The 17,459-nt window shown below is 43.3% G+C and overlaps 1 long non-coding RNA gene across 2 annotated transcripts in view; it reads left to right on the top strand.

Annotated features, from left to right (window-relative positions):
- The window catches only part of LOC137333005 (uncharacterized), a 38,587-nt gene extending 25,670 nt beyond the window's left edge, over positions 1 to 12,917 (top strand). For both annotated transcript variants that reach the window (XR_010965777.1, XR_010965778.1), the window contains 2 exons: positions 9,728 to 9,806; positions 12,630 to 12,917. This is a non-coding gene — a long non-coding RNA (uncharacterized lncRNA). The remainder of the gene's footprint in view (positions 1 to 9,727; positions 9,807 to 12,629) is intronic.
- The last annotated feature ends 4,542 nt before the right edge of the window (positions 12,918 to 17,459 follow it).

The following is a 17,459-nucleotide window of genomic DNA, read 5'->3' as shown; positions in this document are numbered from 1 at the left end:
ACTATATCTAAAGGGGTTTCTCGCTATCCGATACTGTATGTAATGGGGTTTATCTTTGATTCTGAATCTAATAGGGTTTATTTCTACCTGAGACTGAAGCTAATGGGTGTTATCACTATCTGATACTATATCTAATGGGAATTAGCACTGCGATACTGTAACTAATGGGGTTTATAATTATTTGACACTAATACGGTTTATAGTAATTTGACACTGCATCGCCATCTGACACTACCTAATGGGGTTCAAAGCAATTAAATACTATCTCAGAAATGATTGCTAGTGATATAAGTACATGAATGCTTAACATGTTCATATGATTTTCCTCTGTGCTATTTTCATGGAGGTGTTAGCTTGTTCAAATTTATATTGCCAGCAACAGTTTTCTAGCCATACACATCTAATAAGGTTCTAACAATGGAATGCGATATCTAGGTTTTGGTGGCAATCCAACACTTTGCCTTCACAGCATCCAGTACCACCTATAACGGGGGTTTAAAGCTTCATGCAGTGTTCCTGGCAATTTTGTATCATGATTTGAGATGTTAAACCGAGACCTCTTTTGCCCTGTCTGATGGGGGTATAAGATCCCATGGCACTATTTCGATGAAGAGCAGGGGAGTTCTCTCCGGTGCCCTGGCCAATATTTACCCCTCAACCAAGATCACTAAAATAGATTATCTGATCATTATCACAATGCTGTTTGTGGGACCTTGCTATGTGCAAATTTGCTGCTGCGATTCCTACATAATAACAGTGATTACACTTCAAACATGCTTCAATCATTGGCTGTAAAGCACTTTGGGACATCCTGAAGTCATGAAAGGTGCTATATGACGAAAATCTTATTTTTTCTTTATCCTTATTCCATACAAAAAAGCTATTGAGAAGGATTCAATGCTATATTTAACAGGACTTATAGGACTTGTGCACAGATGTTTAATATGAGTGGAAGTGGGAAATACTGAGATAATAAGAATAGGAAATTACCATTCTCTGCAGTGACTACTTATTGTACCTTAAGAGGAAATTAGTTCACTTTTTGGCATCTGGCAGAAATTGGTCTTTGAGAGTACTATGTTGCGAATGGGAGGGTTTGTCGGCAGTCTCCAGCAGTCCTTTTAAGGACTGATGTTTAAGCTTCAGTAGACCTGGAAAATCTGAGCGGAGCAGTTGTGGTGCACGCTCCAGATTAGCATATTCTAGGCACCTAACACTTGTTTTGTGTGGGCACTCTGGACACTCAGAAGCTGCTGGTTTCCAATTTGACACCACTGCATGAAATTCATCCTCGAACACTCATTTAATGCCCAGAAATTGGGCACAACGCAGGTCAATTTCTCTTCCACTCATCTGCCATTTCAGGCACAATGATATCTGAGTCAGTCAGATTCTTTAAGAACTATGTGGGTGAAAAGGTCACCAACCTTTTTAAAGGTTCAATTGAAGGTCAATGCTTGGCACCCTGTAATAAGCAAACTAGAATGTATCACCCAATATTAGTGGGCAATGTGGTTTAATTAAATGTTAATGAAATGAACAACTTTAAACAGTTTCTTTTCAGCATGGAAAGGAGACATCTGAGAGGTGAACTTATAGAGATGTGTGAGATAGTAAACAGTATGGAACTAATAGCAAGTCAATAATATATTTAATGGGGGTTATCAGTATCTGATACATTCGGGTTTATGACAATGAAGCATAGCATCTAATGGGGTTTAAACATTTGCACGCTACATTTAATAGGGTTTATATCCGTGCAACACTATATCTAAAGGGGTTTCTCGCTATCCGATACTGTATGTAATGGGGTTTATCTTTGATTCTGAATCTAATAGGGTTTATTTCTACCTGAGACTGAAGCTAATGGGTGTTATCACTATCTGATACTATATCTAATGGGAATTAGCACTGCGATACTGTAACTAATGGGGTTTATAATTATTTGACACTAATACGGTTTATAGTAATTTGACACTGCATCGCCATCTGACACTACCTAATGGGGTTCAAAGCAATTAAATACTATCTCAGAAATGATTGCTAGTGATATAAGTACATGAATGCTTAACATGTTCATATGATTTTCCTCTGTGCTATTTTCATGGAGGTGTTAGCTTGTTCAAATTTATATTGCCAGCAATCCGGAATATTATTTAAAATTGTGGGAGTAGGTTAGGAGGACAAAGGTCTAAACTAGTAAAAGGTGACTTTACGATTGTCCTCACTGATCTACCTCGTAAATGCATCTGATAATGACAGTATTGGTAGGAGTGGCAACTGCACAGTCCACGTGGAGACGAAGTCCCATCTTCTCACTGAGAACACCATCCAACGTGTTGTGTGGCACTACCACCGTGCTAAATGGGATAGATTCAGAACAGATCTAGCAGCTCAAAACTCGGCATCCATGAGGGACTGTGGGCCATCAGCAGCAGCAGAATTGTATTCCAGCACAATCTGTAACCTCATGGCTCGGCATATTCCTCACTCTACCATTACCAACAAGCCAGGGGATCAACCCTGGTTCAATGAGAAGTGTAGAAGAGCATGCCAGGAGCAGCACCAGGTATACCTAAAAATGAGGTGCCAAACTGGTGAAGCTACAACTCAGGACTACATGCATGCTAAACAGCAGAAGCAACATGCTATAGACAGAGCTAAGCGATTCCACAACCAATGAATCAGATCAAAGCTCTGCAGTCCTGCCACATCCAGTTGTGAATGGTGGTGGACAATTAAACAACTAATGGGAGGTGGAGGCTCTGCAAACATCCCCATCGTCAATGATGGTGGAGTCCAGCACATGAGTGCAAAAGACAAGGCTGAAGGGTTTGCAACCACCTTCAGCCAGAAGTGTCGAGTGGATGATCCATCTCGGCCTCCTCCCGGTATCCCCACCATCACAGAAGCCAGTCTTCAGCCAATTCGATTCACTCCACGTGATATCAAGAAACGGCTGAGTGCACTGGATACAACAAAGGCTATGGGCCTCGACAACATCCCAGCTGTAGTGCTGAAGACTTGTGCTCCAGAACTAGCTGTGCCTCTAGCCAAGCTGTTCCAGTACAGCTACAACACTGGCATCTACCCGACAATGTGGAAAATTGCCCAGGTATGTCCTGTCCACAAAAAGCAGGACAAATCCAATCTGGCCAATTATCGCCCCATCAGTCTACTCTCAATCATCAGCAAAGTGATGGAAGGTGTCATCGACAGTGCTATCAAGCGGCACTTACTCACCAATAACCTGCTCACCGATGCTCAGTTTGGGTTCCGCCAGGACCACTCGGCTCCAGACCTCATTACAGCCTTGGTCCAAACATGGACAAAAGAGCTGAATTCCAGAGGTGAGGTCAGAGTGACTGCCCTTGACATCAAGGCAGCATTTGACCGAGTGTGGCACCAAGGAGCCCTAGTAAAATTGAAGTCAATGGGAATCGGGGGAAACTCTCCAGTGGCTGGAGTCATACCTAGCACAAAGGAAGATGGTAGTGGTTGTTGGAAGCCAATCATCCCAGCCTCAGGGCATTGCTGCTGGAGTTCCTCAGTGCAGTGAGCTAGGCCCAACCATCTTCAGCTGCTTCATCAATGACCTTCCATCCATCATAAGGTCAGAAATGGGGATGTTTGCTGATGATTGCACATTGTTCAGTTCCATTCGCAACCCCTCAAATAATGAAGCAGTCTGAGCCCGCATGCAGCAAGACCTGGACAACATCCAGGATTGGGCTGATAAGTGGTAAGTAACATACGCGCCAGAGAAGTGCCAGGCAATGACCATCTCCAACAAGAGAGAGTCTAACCATCTCCCCTTGACATTCAACGACATTACCAACACCGAATCCTCCACCATCAACATCCTGGGGGGTCACCATTGACCAGAAACTTAACTGGACCAGCCATATAAATACTGTGGCTACAAGACCAGGTCAGAGGCTGGGTATTCTGCGGTGAGTGACTCACCTCCTGACCCTCAAAGCCTTTCCACCATCTACAAGGCACAAGTCAGGAGTGTGATAAAATACTCTCCACTTGCCTGGATGAGTGCAGCTCCATCAACACTCAAGAAGCTCAACACCATCCAGGACAAAGCAGCCCGCTTGATTGGCACCCCATCCACCACCCTAAACATTCACTCCCTTCACCACTGGTGCACAGTGGCTGCAGTGTGTACCATCCACAGGATGCACTTCAGCAACTCGCCAAGGCTTCTTCGACAGCACCTCCCAAACCCGCAACCTCTACCACCTAGAAGGACAAGAGCAGCAGGTACATGGGAACAACACCACTAGCATGTTCCCCTTCAAGTCACACACCATCCTGACTTGGAAATATATCGCCATTCCTTCATCGTCGCTGGGTCAAAATCCTGGAACTCCCTTCCTAACAGCACTGTGGGAGAACCTTCACGACACGGAATGCAGCGATTCAAGAAGGCGTCTCACCACCACATTCTCAAGGGCAATTAGGGATGGGTAATAAATGCTGGCCTCGCATACGATGCCCACATCCCATGAACGAATAAAAAAAAATCAGGATGATGTTCTTTGTACAGAAGGAGATCAACACTTGGAACAGACTTCCAGATAGATTGGATTCGATGAATTTAAGAAATGGGAGATGCTTCAGAAGGAATGAGCTAATATGTGTTGAATGGTTTTCTGCATCCATAATTATCTTGTGATTTTGTGATTGCAGTTTTGAACTTTTAACTAACCCATTAACAGGCTGGAGCTTGAGCTTGGTTTTACAGGTTTGTTTAGGGTGGTGCTGCTCTTTCCACCCTGGATTTGGTTTACATTCCTGAAAGTGAACTGATAGAACTTGCTTTACAATTACAGAGAAATGAGAATGTCTGTGTAGAGGTGCCTTATTGCCGCCCCCACCCCCCCCAATTTTCTCTCCTGGGTTCAATGATGCCTGCTACCCACCCTGACACAATAAGTGTGTATCTCAAAGATGACACAATGCCTGTACAAGGATGGGTGTGTAGCTCCAAGGAGGCACATACCTGTACAAAAGTGGGAATATAGCTTCAAGTTGGCACAATGCCTGCACAGAGATGAGTACGTACGGGGAAATGGGTGACACCACGAGTTAGACATTGATGTTCCACCTACAGGACGTGGGTTCAAATCTGACTCAGAGGCACCACATGGGATGTTCTCCAAAGGTTAGGTTCTGAGGCATGTTATTGGGGCAAAACAGAGGAAGCTTTACTCCACATCTAGCTGTGCTGTATCTGACCTAGGAGTGCTTGGTGCTGAAATTGGAGGAGTTGCATTCTGTAGCACTAACATTCTTTGCTTGATGAGCACAATCAAAAACTTAAGGATCAGTATGGGCTTGTAGATTCAAGCATGCAAGCACATGTCTGTATAGGTTGGGCATGTGTATTCAAAAGGCATTACTATGCCTGTGTAGGGTGGGTCCATGAACTTAACCCACAGTACAACCAAAAACATTTCAAACTTTTGTGAAGTTTTTGCACCATGCTGAAGTCCTATTAGGATTATCAGTGATACGGTACACATTCTAAAGCTCATCTTGATCAAAAGACCACATTAACTAGGGTCACATTAACGTGAGCTCTGCCAAATCAGATCAGTGATTTAAAAAGTTGTCATAAACAACTGAAATTAGAAAATTGAACTGTCTATAAAGAGGAGCAGAAGCCACTTACTGGTATCATTGTACAGTTGCCCTCCAGTACCTTACCCAAGTGGCTATTCTTCATTTATGAGTCTGGACAGTCAGTAGGCTATTCAACTGTAGGAAGGTCACAACCGAACCCGTTCTCATTCTCAGACAATGCCACCAATCGAGCCTGGTCATGTTATCACCCAATGCTAACAGAGGTCTAGCAGAGGTCAGTGGACAACAATCAGGACTAAGAGCCCTGGTTGATTCCCCACCCGCCCCTCACCCCTTTTCCCAGCTGAAGGCGCCTAACACTTGTTTCATGTGGGCGTCCTGGACACTCGGAAGCCAATGGTTTCCAATTTGGCAGCTGGCATACTTCTGGGTGGAAAGGGTGCGGAACACGGACGCCCAAAATTTATCCCCGAACACACATTTATTGCCCAGAAATTGGGCACAACGCAGGTCAATTTCTCTTCCACTCATCTGCCATTTCAGACACAATGATATCTGAGTCAGTCAGATTCTTTAACAACTATGTAGGTAAAGGTTCAATTAAAGGTCAATGCTTGGCGCCCTGTGATAAGCCAATTAGAATGTATCACCCCCAATATTAGTGGGCAATATGGTTTAATTAAATGTTAATGAAATGAACAACTTTAAAGATTCTTTTCAGCGTGGAAAGGAAACATCTGAGAGGTGAACTTATAGAGATGTGTGAGATAGTAAACAGTATGGAAAAGGTAAATCCAGAATATTATTTAAAATTGTGGGAGTAGGTTAGGAGGACAAAGGTTTAAACAATTTAAAAGTAACTTTAAGATTGATATCAGAAAGTTCTTCTTTGTACTGAAAGAAATCAACACTTGGAACAGACCTCCAGGTAGAGTGGATTCGATGAATTTAAGAAATAATTCAATATGGAAATGGGAGATGCTTCAGAAGGAATGAGCTAATATGTGTTGAATGGTTTTCCACATCCGTAATTATCTTGTGATTTTGTGATCGTATTTTTGAGCTTTTAACTAACCCATTAACAGGCTGGAGCTTGAGCTTGGTTTTACAGGTTTGTTTAGGGTGGTGCTGCTCTTTCCACCCTGGATTTGGTTTACATTCCTGAAAGTGAACTGATAGAACTTGCTTTACAATTACAGAGAAATGAGAATGTCTGTGTAGAGGTGCCTTATTGCCGCCCCCACCCCCCCCAATTTTCTCTCCTGGGTTCAATGATGCCTGCTACCCACCCTGACACAATAAGTGTGTATCTCAAAGATGACACAATGCCTGTACAAGGATGGGTGTGTAGCTCCAAGGAGGCACATACCTGTACAAAAGTGGGAATATAGCTTCAAGTTGGCACAATGCCTGCACAGAGATGAGTACGTACGGGGAAATGGGTGACACCACGAGTTAGACATTGATGTTCCACCTACAGGACGTGGGTTCAAATCTGACTCAGAGGCACCACATGGGATGTTCTCCAAAGGTTAGGTTCTGAGGCATGTTATTGGGGCAAAACAGAGGAAGCTTTACTCCACATCTAGCTGTGCTGTATCTGACCTAGGAGTGCTTGGTGCTGAAATTGGAGGAGTTGCATTCTGTAGCACTAACATTCTTTGCTTGATGAGCACAATCAAAAACTTAAGGATCAGTATGGGCTTGTAGATTCAAGCATGCAAGCACATGTCTGTATAGGTTGGGCATGTGTATTCAAAAGGCATTACTATGCCTGTGTAGGGTGGGTCCATGAACTTAACCCACAGTACAACCAAAAACATTTCAAACTTTTGTGAAGTTTTTGCACATTTCCACCATACTGAAATCCTATTAGTGATAAGGTACACATTTAAAAGCTCATCTTGATCAAACAATCACATTAACTAGGGGGATTAAAATGAAATCTGCCAATTCAGAACAGTGATTTAAAAAGTTGCCATAGGCAACCGAAATTAGAAAATTGAACTGTCTATAAAGAGGTGCAGAAACCACTTAGAGGTATCATTGCACAGTTGCCCTCAACTGTGGGAGGGCCACAACTGAGCCTGATCTCAAACTCAGACAATGCCACCAACCGTTATCACCCAATGCTAACAGATGTTCACTGTCCAGCAGAGGTCAGTGGACAACAATCAGGACTAAGAGCCCTGGCTGATTTTCCACCTGGCACCTCTCCCTCCCCTCCACTTTCTCCTCGCTCAGGAGTATCGAACTGCCACTCTTGCTGAGGTCATCTAATTCAGCATAGACTGAGAATCCAACCTGTTTGTATGGCTTAGGGCTACACCCAATGGTAGTTTTACCCACTAAGTCATTATTTGGGGGTGGAGTGGAGCTGAGCTAGGTACTTTAAAATTATTTTTTATATATAAATAATTAGCAGCTACAAGAGCTCCTCTATGGAATTGAGTAATCAATTACTTTGATGGAGCAGATATGATGCAGAACTTTCTGATCCCATCAGAGGCAGGTGACTACCTAGGGTATACAGTTCTGACCAGGGGTCTCTATCTGAAATGATAACCATTTTTTTCCTCTTACACAAATGCTGATGGAGCTGTTGTGTATTTCCAGCATCTTCTGTTTTGATTTAATTTTTTGTTAGCATTTGCAGTTTTTCTTTTTCTCTCTAACCCAGAGAACACCTCTACTGGCTGGCTTAGAGTTTTGTATATGTGCACTTACATTACCCAGAACTTTTAAAAATCTTTATTTTGGATTAATCAATTTGTACTAAGTAAAGCACAAGAGGTACAATTGTTTTCTCCAAAACAGCATGTAAATCACGACTGAGATTGTGTACAGAGGTGGGGGTCAAAATTCCTGGAGCTCCATTCCACTGCTGGGAGGGTGGCCAAGTCATTATATGTCTTGATGTTGACCCCATCTCCAATCCTAGCGATAGGGTTATTAACAGAAAGGGGGTGGGGCCATGCTATTTATGGTATTGCTTAGGTGTCAATCCTGCAGGGGCCCAGAAAATGTGTAAAAGCACCTTCCAGTTCTGTTGGGAGAGCAGGCAATCACAGCAGAAGAGAATTGTTTTTCAAAATATGAGCTGGAAATATTCGTTGCCACTTTTCTAATGGTAGTTGTTCATTCTGAGATCGATTATTACTAGGAAACCAGCATTTGGCCCCTACTGCCACATTGGTAAAGGATGTACACATTAGGCCTAGTAAATGCAGAACTAGCTAGATTTCTGGCAGAGGGAGGTCATCCAGCCAATCCCGTCTCTTTGAGTAACATCACAATGGGAGAGGATGGGGCTAACAAACACTCTCTTCCCCCTGCTTTTGGTTGGAATTTTCCTACTTTAGAAAAAATGGCAGTAGTCAATGGAACCGGGTCCTACACAAAATTCTAACCACCCCACTGGACTTGTCTCAGTGCCCTCCCAAGCCTAGGAATTTTGAGGCCACGGTACACACCATCCGTTAAAAATTACCAGTTGGATAATGGAGACTGGCTACATACCCAATGTTGCCACAGAAACAGTACCAGTTCAAACTGCTGGTAAAGACATCTGATAATGCAGTACAACAAATTTGCCCCTCCTGCCCAATGAGTTTTTATTTCTACCAATCTCTCCCTCAAATGTAATAAATGTTGAAAGAAATACAAATTACACAATTGAAGGAGTACTTTGAAAACCATATACACTTTGAAATTATGTGGCTATCGGCAGACCAATGTTTAAAGTTTTCATGCAAAATTTCTTTGACAACTATTTTAATGGCAGTTACAGCCCTTTTAAAATAAACAGATAAACTAGCATAAAAAGGAATTTCATATGAATGGGTTAAGCATCCGTGCACTAATATTGACATGGTTTAATTTCAAGTCCATAGTTGCAATTGGAGGTGAGGAAAAAAAGAGAGAGGTTGACATTGACCCATTTAACAGACTTTGTTAGCTGTCAGACATTAGATTTATTTCTCATACTTCTTTAAAAAGTGGTTTGAGCACTAACATAATTAAATAGTGCTATGAGTTATTTGAAGATAGTTAACTCAATGATTCCAAAAATGTTGAGATTAAAACAAAATGCATTTTTTTACAAACTTCTATTATACTTCCGTTTTAGAAATCTACTCAACATGTTCAAGAGAATCCACACTGACAGGATGCTTGTTTAGTACAAGTTGGCACAATGCCTATTCAAGGTGGGTATGTATAACAACAACAACTTGCATTTATATCATCTCTTCAATGTAGAAATATGTCCAAAGATGTTTCACAGAGGTATAATCAGACAAAAGCAGACGCTGAGCCAAAGAAGGGGATATAAGGAGAGGTGAGCAAAAGCTTAGTCAAAGAGGTGGGTTTTAAGGAGGGTCTTAAAGGAGGAGGGGGAGATAGAGGGGCTTAGGCTGGGAATTGCAGAGCATGGGACCTAGGTAGTTGGTGGCATGGCCACCAATGTTGTGGTGAAGGGAGGGGGGGATGAACGCAATTGAATGGACATTCTGGAGGGAAATGAGGAAAGATACACATGTAGATCTAAGCTGGCACTAGAGTGAGAATGTAGCACAGTGCTTGTGTGGGGATGGGTCCATCAACTTAAGTTGTTTTTATACTGCGTGAGACCCATGCTTGTGCAGCCATCTCCTGACGCACCACAACTTCAATGACATGTCCTAACTCTTATCATAATCTCTCAGATCCATTTCCTCCTCCTTTGTGAAGCACCTTTAGACATATTGGTACATTAAATGCATTATATAAGTGCAGGTTGTTGAATTGGCAATGTTTTCGAAATCCAGGATATGGCCCTGTACAGCCTACTCCACGTATAATTCTGCCCTGCGCTCTCCTTTTCGTGATGCGGCTCTCTCTTCAGGCTGTTCCTCGGTACTGCCTTCTCTCTTTAGGCTGTTGTTCTGCTTAATTCTCTCATTCCAGGGATGTTGTTCTCCCTCCGCGCTTCTTCTCTTCCTCTCCTTCAGGTTGCTACTCTGTCTCATATTCTCAACTTCAGACTGTTATTCTGGTCCATTTTTGCTCCTCTTCAGGCTGCCACAATCCCCTGTTCTCTGTCTCTTCAGCTTGCTCCTCCTCAGCCACCTGCGTATGACGTTAAGTTCATTTGTTTTAATTGAAAGATGAGGGTTGGAAAAATCCAGCATTCTGCTGATCCGGTCATGAGTTTAGAGGGCAATTTGAAATATATTAGTTAGATTAATCCAACCCCTCCCAGTTACTGTTTTTGGAAAAATAGTGTCAACTGTAGATCACACAGCTGTGTCATCCTTCCCTTCAGAAATGTTCTTTAAAATGTTGCGGGGTGGGTGGGGGGGGGGATTTTAGGAGCCATTTTGGGAGCCATTTGAATTTGGCAGCTGCAGGCCGGGTTTCCAAGGGCTCAGGAAACCGGGCAGCTAAAGGGAGGTGGGAGCTGCCAGATCCAGCAGATAAGTGTTTTCCAGCACTGTTTGTAGGCCAGGAGGAGCAGGAGTGCTTCCCCCCGCCCCCACCCCCGGCGCCTCAAGCAAAGCTTCTGTCGCAATCTGCCTCCCCACCGCGATCTTCAGACCCCCCCCCCCCCCATGAACTTCAGAACCCCCCCCGTGATCTTCAGACCCCACCCGTGACTTTCACACCCCCCTGTGATCTTCAGAACCCCCCCCCCACCGTGATCTCCAAATGCCCCTGTGATCTTTAGAACCCCCCGCGATCTTCAGACCCCCTCCCGTGATCTTCACACCCTCCTGTGACCTTCACACCCCCCGTGAACTTCAGAACCCCCCCCCCGTGATCTTCAGAACCCCCCCCGTGACCTTCAGACCCAACACCCCCCGCGATCTTCAAACCCCACTCCGATGTTCAGACCCCCACGATCAGATGACCACCCCTGGAATCCCTGTGATCTTCAGACCCCCTCGCAATCTCTCTTTCCCTCCCTCCCTCCCTCCTCGCTGCCGCACTCCAAGCGCCCCCATCTACCCTGGATCTTCTCCGATTGTTGGGGACCATCCCTAGCTGTCCCCGGCTGCTGCCTTCTATCGCAGGTTTTCCCACCTGGCAGCCGGCCAGCCTCTCAATCTGGCCGGCTGCTGGGTGGGAAATGGAGTAAAAAAATTCTAATGAGGCCCTGTCGTTAAATTCAGTAGGACCTCCACCTTCCTGGCAATTCCGGGTTTCCCAGCCGCAGACACACGTTGGACTGGAAAAATTGGATTTCTGTTCACAAGCCTATTTTTCCAGTCCAACACACATGCACCTGCTCCCTCCCTGCCTCCCCATAAATATCGGGGCCGTAGTATCTGAAATGATTCGGGAGTCTGACACCCGGAATGGAAATGAGGCTCGTGAATAAAATTGCCTGGGCCTCTTACCGATAACATCTTGGGGGTTTCCCTCCCGCCCCAGACCCCGCTCGCCGCACTCCTGCCATGAGTTAAAATCGGGTCTCTTGAGTACTGCGTCCAGTTCTGGTCTCTGAGAAGCAAGAGAAGCATTCAAATGCTCAAGGCAGCTCAGAGAGGAGCTAGGAGGCTGATCATTAGTGTCAGGGATCTGAGTTATGAGGAAAGACTTTTCAACCGTGAAAGAAGGCATCAGAGAGGTGATCTTATAGAAGTATATAAGATAGTAAATGGTATGAAAAATTACTATGATGCTGTTGGTTAGGCAGGTTAAAATCAGGAACAGGCAGCTCCTGGCAGCTCCGGGGCGGAGTGGGTGGGTTAGTAACGGGGACGATTTTAACTGCCCACCCGTCTGATTTCTGCTGACTGTGTAGGGTTAAAAGTAACCTCCGCCCCCCCCCCATTGTTCTTTTATATTCAATTATTTCTTAAATTGGCATTCTTTCAATTTCATTTGGCTTTAAGATATGTTACTTGCCTTCATGTGTTCTGTTAAGGATTGTATGGAGGGCTGTTTGTACAATGCTGAAGTTCGATGCCATCCCCATATTTTAACATGTTCATCAGTTACAGAAATAATAATAAATTATAACAAAATCTTTCTTTCTTGCACAATAGGCATATTTAATGTGAACATACATCTTTACAGAAAGGAACTTAGTGCGAACACTGAGGCAAGTGAGTTGTTCAGCACAACACCCCATAGAAAAGCCTATGAAATTCTACACTTTGTGTAGAGTGAGATTTGCTGACCCAAATACCGTACTTTTGTATCAGAATTCCTGGAAGCAGTGAAAATACCATTTTCTGAGTGGATCTGAGTGATAATAAATCACTTGCCCTTGAGATCACTTACACCAAATTTCCACCAATAAAAATTACCAATTTACATCAAATATATTTTTCTGTACAATAAAAGCTAAATCAAAGGCTAAATCAAGACTGATGGTCTTCTCATGTTTTGCTGGAATGTGTGACTCTTTAAATTGGTGCTTCAGATTTCCCTGATGTCCTAGTTAGTAAAGGTTGTGCATAACTGAGCCACATACACCAGAAGCTTCTGTTCCCGGTCTGTGCTGAGTTAGCTGATCTCAGTCAAGAGGCATTTCAAATGGTATCAGTGTCCCCGGGCTACGATGGAGGAAATAATAGGACCTTTATTTTTAACCACTGAATAAATTTCAGTCTTCTCTTCCCCCTACTGGCTTTTAAAACCCAAGCTTGGCATCATCTAATTACTACTTGTTATTTACTTCATTATATCTCCTACTTCTTTCAGCGTTGGTTTGCATTTACCTAGTGAGCCGTGTGGGAAGGTTGATCTTTTTATTTTTAATTGCTATTTTTAATTTTAGCAATTGCTGAATGGACACAAGGGAGGGGGAGAAAGAAAGAAATGCAGTTTGAGTATTATTTGAAGTTTGTTGTTGTTACTAAAATATGAGAGCTATGAGACTGGGAACAAATGAACACTGCAATCTATAATCATATCCTAACCTACATTACTTCCGAAAATTCTTACTGCTTGACTCAAATATTTGCCAAGCACATCCTATTACGGTTAGAACTTTCACATCCACATACAGTTCTGATTATTTGTTGTGAAAATGTGTCCAACTATTGCTATCAACTTCCTTCCAAGAACTGATGCAAGAGCATTCGGTTCATTTTTCCACGTACAGTAAGCATCAAATGTAATGTGTGATAAAAGTAGCTTTTCCCCCACTGCACTGGTGATTAAAGGCACTACCCAGAGTAATACTAAGCCATAAGGACCCAGCTTTGATCCACTGTCTCTGTTGAGTTAGCTAATCTCAGACAGGGCAGTTGTTGGGGAATTTTAGCCATTGCTCATTGGACATAAGGGATAGGGAGAAAGAAAGAAATGCAGTTTGAGTATTATTTGAAGTTTGTTGTTGTTACTAAAATATGAGCGCTATGAGACTGGGAATGAACGAAAGCTGCAATCAGTCTATAATCATACCCTAACCTACATTACTTCTGAAAATTCTTACTGTTTGACTCAAATGGTTGCCAAGCACATCCTATTATGGTTAGAACTTTCACATCCACATACAGTTCTGATTATTTGTTGTGAAAATGTGTCCAACTATTGCTATCAACTTCCCTCCAAGAACTGATGTAAGAGCATTCGGTTCATTTTTCCACGTACAGTAAGTATCAAATGTAATGTGTGATAAAAATAGCTTTTCCCCCACTACATTGGTGATTAAAGGCACTACCCAGAATAATACTAAGCCGTATGGTCCCAGCTTTAATCCACAGTCTCTGCTGAGTTAGCTAACCTCAGACACGGCAGTTGTTGGAGAATTACAGTTGGTCTTGGCATCCCTGGGCTAAGGAAGGGAAAGCCAGCCGGGGTTCCTGCTCTTGATCATATCCAGTTACTCCTGTTCGTCTGTGCATGTTTGTGACCGTCAAGGAAGGATGGGCGATCCTCATTCACAAATAGCCTGCTGACATTCACTGTCAAAGCTCACATGTAAAGAATGGCTATTTGGGTGAGAACTATCAGCATCTGTTGATCCTTGGGTGAATTTCTGCCCCCACTTTGTTAGGCAAGGGATAGCGAGGACAATTATATATCCTATTCACAACAGGTGAAGACATGATTAAAGCTTGGCTCCAGTAGCCTGTTAACACTCACGGTCGAGGGTCTCATATGAACAGCTGCCACTTGCACAAGGTACCAGAGCAAGACTGATACCTGTATAACTGCAACTGCCTATAAGTCAGTTCTTTAAATAATGAAATGGTGAGGACGATGCTTAAACTAAATTTTGTGACTGTTCTTAGAAACATAGAAACATAGAAAAATAGGAGCAGGAGTAGGCCATTGGGCCCTTCGAGCCTGCTCCACCATTCAATATGATCATGGTTGATCTTCTATCTCAATACCATATTCCTGTTCTTTCCCCATACCCCTTGATGCCTTTTGTGTCTAGAAATCTATCTAGCTCCTTCTTAAATATATTCAGTGACTTGGCCTCCACAGCCTTAAAGTCTTCATGTTCAATTCATTGAAAATTTAAAAGTCCAGTGTTATCGATCTCCACCTCATTTTTCACTGCTGTCCATCTGATCAGCATCACAAAATCAGGTGGTGTGGGGTGGGGGGGAACCAAAACCCTAAGCTTGTGCCTCTAGACCAGAGAGTTCCTGCTCCTCATAGTACCCTGCTGGAAAGTGAGCATGGATGGACATCAAAAGAAGTCAGAATTGGGCTTTGCTTTGATGCTCCCTGTGATTGCAAAGCCAACCAATGGTCATTGATCATACATGAAGAATGGCAACTTGGGCAATGTACTGAAATAGCCTGAAGGCTCCACCTGTATAACAGTACCTCAGCAAGAGTCAGGAAAGGAGGAGAGAAAACTGAGAGAAGAGGTGACAGGAATCCCCAAATGCATGTCAACAGCAAAAACAACTTGCATTTATATAGCATCTTTAATGTAGAAAATAATGTCCTGAGGCGTTCACAGAAGCATTAGGAAGAAATGAATGTCAAGCCAAAGAAGGAGGTATTAGGAGAGGTGCAGAGGTGGGTTTAGGAAGGGAATTCAATGTACTATCGCTAATTTATTGTGATGCACCAGTGTAAAGGTATGTGAATATATACTGGGCTAACACCAGTGGAGAATTATAGCACCATTTATATTTACATAGTTCACTTAGGGTCTCTGGTGGCTGGATGCAGTATTGCAGAAGACAAACTTGTGTTTCTCTGGAAAAGTGCTCATGTTCTTCATTCACATTTACCATTCTTTAATTTAATTTTAGTCTGTTAAATTGTAACTTCTGAAACAAATGTAGCTCCCCTGGTGGCCTATGGGTGTAGGACTAATCCATACTGGCTGGAATGTACCAAGTTTGATTCCTAGTTTACTGAGTTAGCTAATCTCAACTGGAATAGCATCAGGGGTGCTCGAATTGGCCTCAGTTCTCTGAGCTAGGGAAGAGGAAAATACTTGGGGAAGGATCCCTGTCATGATCATTTTCCAGCAACAGCTGCTGCAAAATGTCAATGTATGTGGATGTTAGATGAGGACACGATTGGGTTCAGTTACGATGCCTTTCACAGTTAAATAGCCTGCCAACATTCACTGTCTGGACTCATATGAATATAGCCACTGTGCGAGGTGCCAGAGAGCAAGTATTACCTGTGAAACTATAGCTCAAAAAAGAGTCAGTACCTTCAGATTATGAGGGGAGAAAACTCCACAGCAAGTACTGTACTGTCAGTGACAGTCCAGGTAACAAGTGCCTTAAACATTTTTGCCTTGGGCTCTTTCCAGTGGGTTAGTGTGGATATCAGCAACATCAATCCGTCTGCAGTGCATCAAAAAACGCCTTGTTTGCCAAGTAAACACTCCATCACTTTCCCTGTAGATGCCAGGGAGAAACAGGCCTGAGTCCTAGGTTTCTATCAAATGGCAGGATGTCCAAAAGTCCAGGATGTCATTTGTGATTATCTGGAAAAAACAATAAAGATGCAACATACTATCTCTTTAAACATGGGGTCTAAAACAGAAGATTATCTCCTTTAGCTTAAACCTTTGAAGCTAAGCTGGTTACAGACTTTAAAAATACAGACAACTGTTTCCTGCTAACTGCTATAATCACACATACTCGCTGACTTGCATAGAAACATAGGGAAACATAGAAAATAGGACCAAGAGTAGGCCATTCGGCCCTTCGGGCCTGCTCCGCCATTCAAAATGATCATGGCTGATCGTTTAACTCAGTACCCTGTTCCCGCTTTTTCCCCATATCCCTTGATCCCTTTAGCATTAAGAAATATATCTATCTCCTTCTTGAATACATCTAATGACTTGGCCTCCACTGCCTTCTGTGGTAGAGAATTCCACAGGTTCACCACCCTCTGACTGAAGAAACTTCTCCTCATCTCTGTTCTAAGTGGCATACCTCGTATCCTGAGACTGTGACCCCTGGTTCTGGACTCCCCAGCCATCGGGAACATCCTCCCTGCATCTAGTCTGTCTAGTCCTGTTAGAATTTTTATTTGTTTCAATGAGATCACCTCTCATTCTTCTAAACTCTAGTAAATATAGGCCTAGTCGACCCAATCTCTCCTCATACGTCAGTCCTGCCATCCCAGGAATCAGTCTGGTAAACCTTCGTTGCACTCCCTCCATGGCAAGGACATCCTTCCTCAGATAAGGAGACCAAAACTGCACACAATACTCCAGATGTGGTCTCACCAAGGCCCTGTACAACTGCAGTAAGACATCCCTGTTCCTGCACTCAAATCCTCTTGCAGTGAACGCCAACATACCATTCGCCTTCCTAACTGCTTGCTGCACCTGAATGCTCGCTTTCAGCGACTGGTGTACAAGAACACCCAGGTCTCGTTGCACCTCCCCTTTTCTCAATCTATCTCCATTCAGATAATAATCTGTCTTTCTG

Source organism: Heptranchias perlo, chromosome 15 (genome assembly GCF_035084215.1).
Source record: "Heptranchias perlo isolate sHepPer1 chromosome 15, sHepPer1.hap1, whole genome shotgun sequence".
Taxonomy (NCBI): Eukaryota; Metazoa; Chordata; class Chondrichthyes; order Hexanchiformes; family Hexanchidae; genus Heptranchias; species Heptranchias perlo.
Note: the sequence above shows the minus strand (reverse complement) of the source record. Positions and strands in the feature narration are given on the sequence as shown.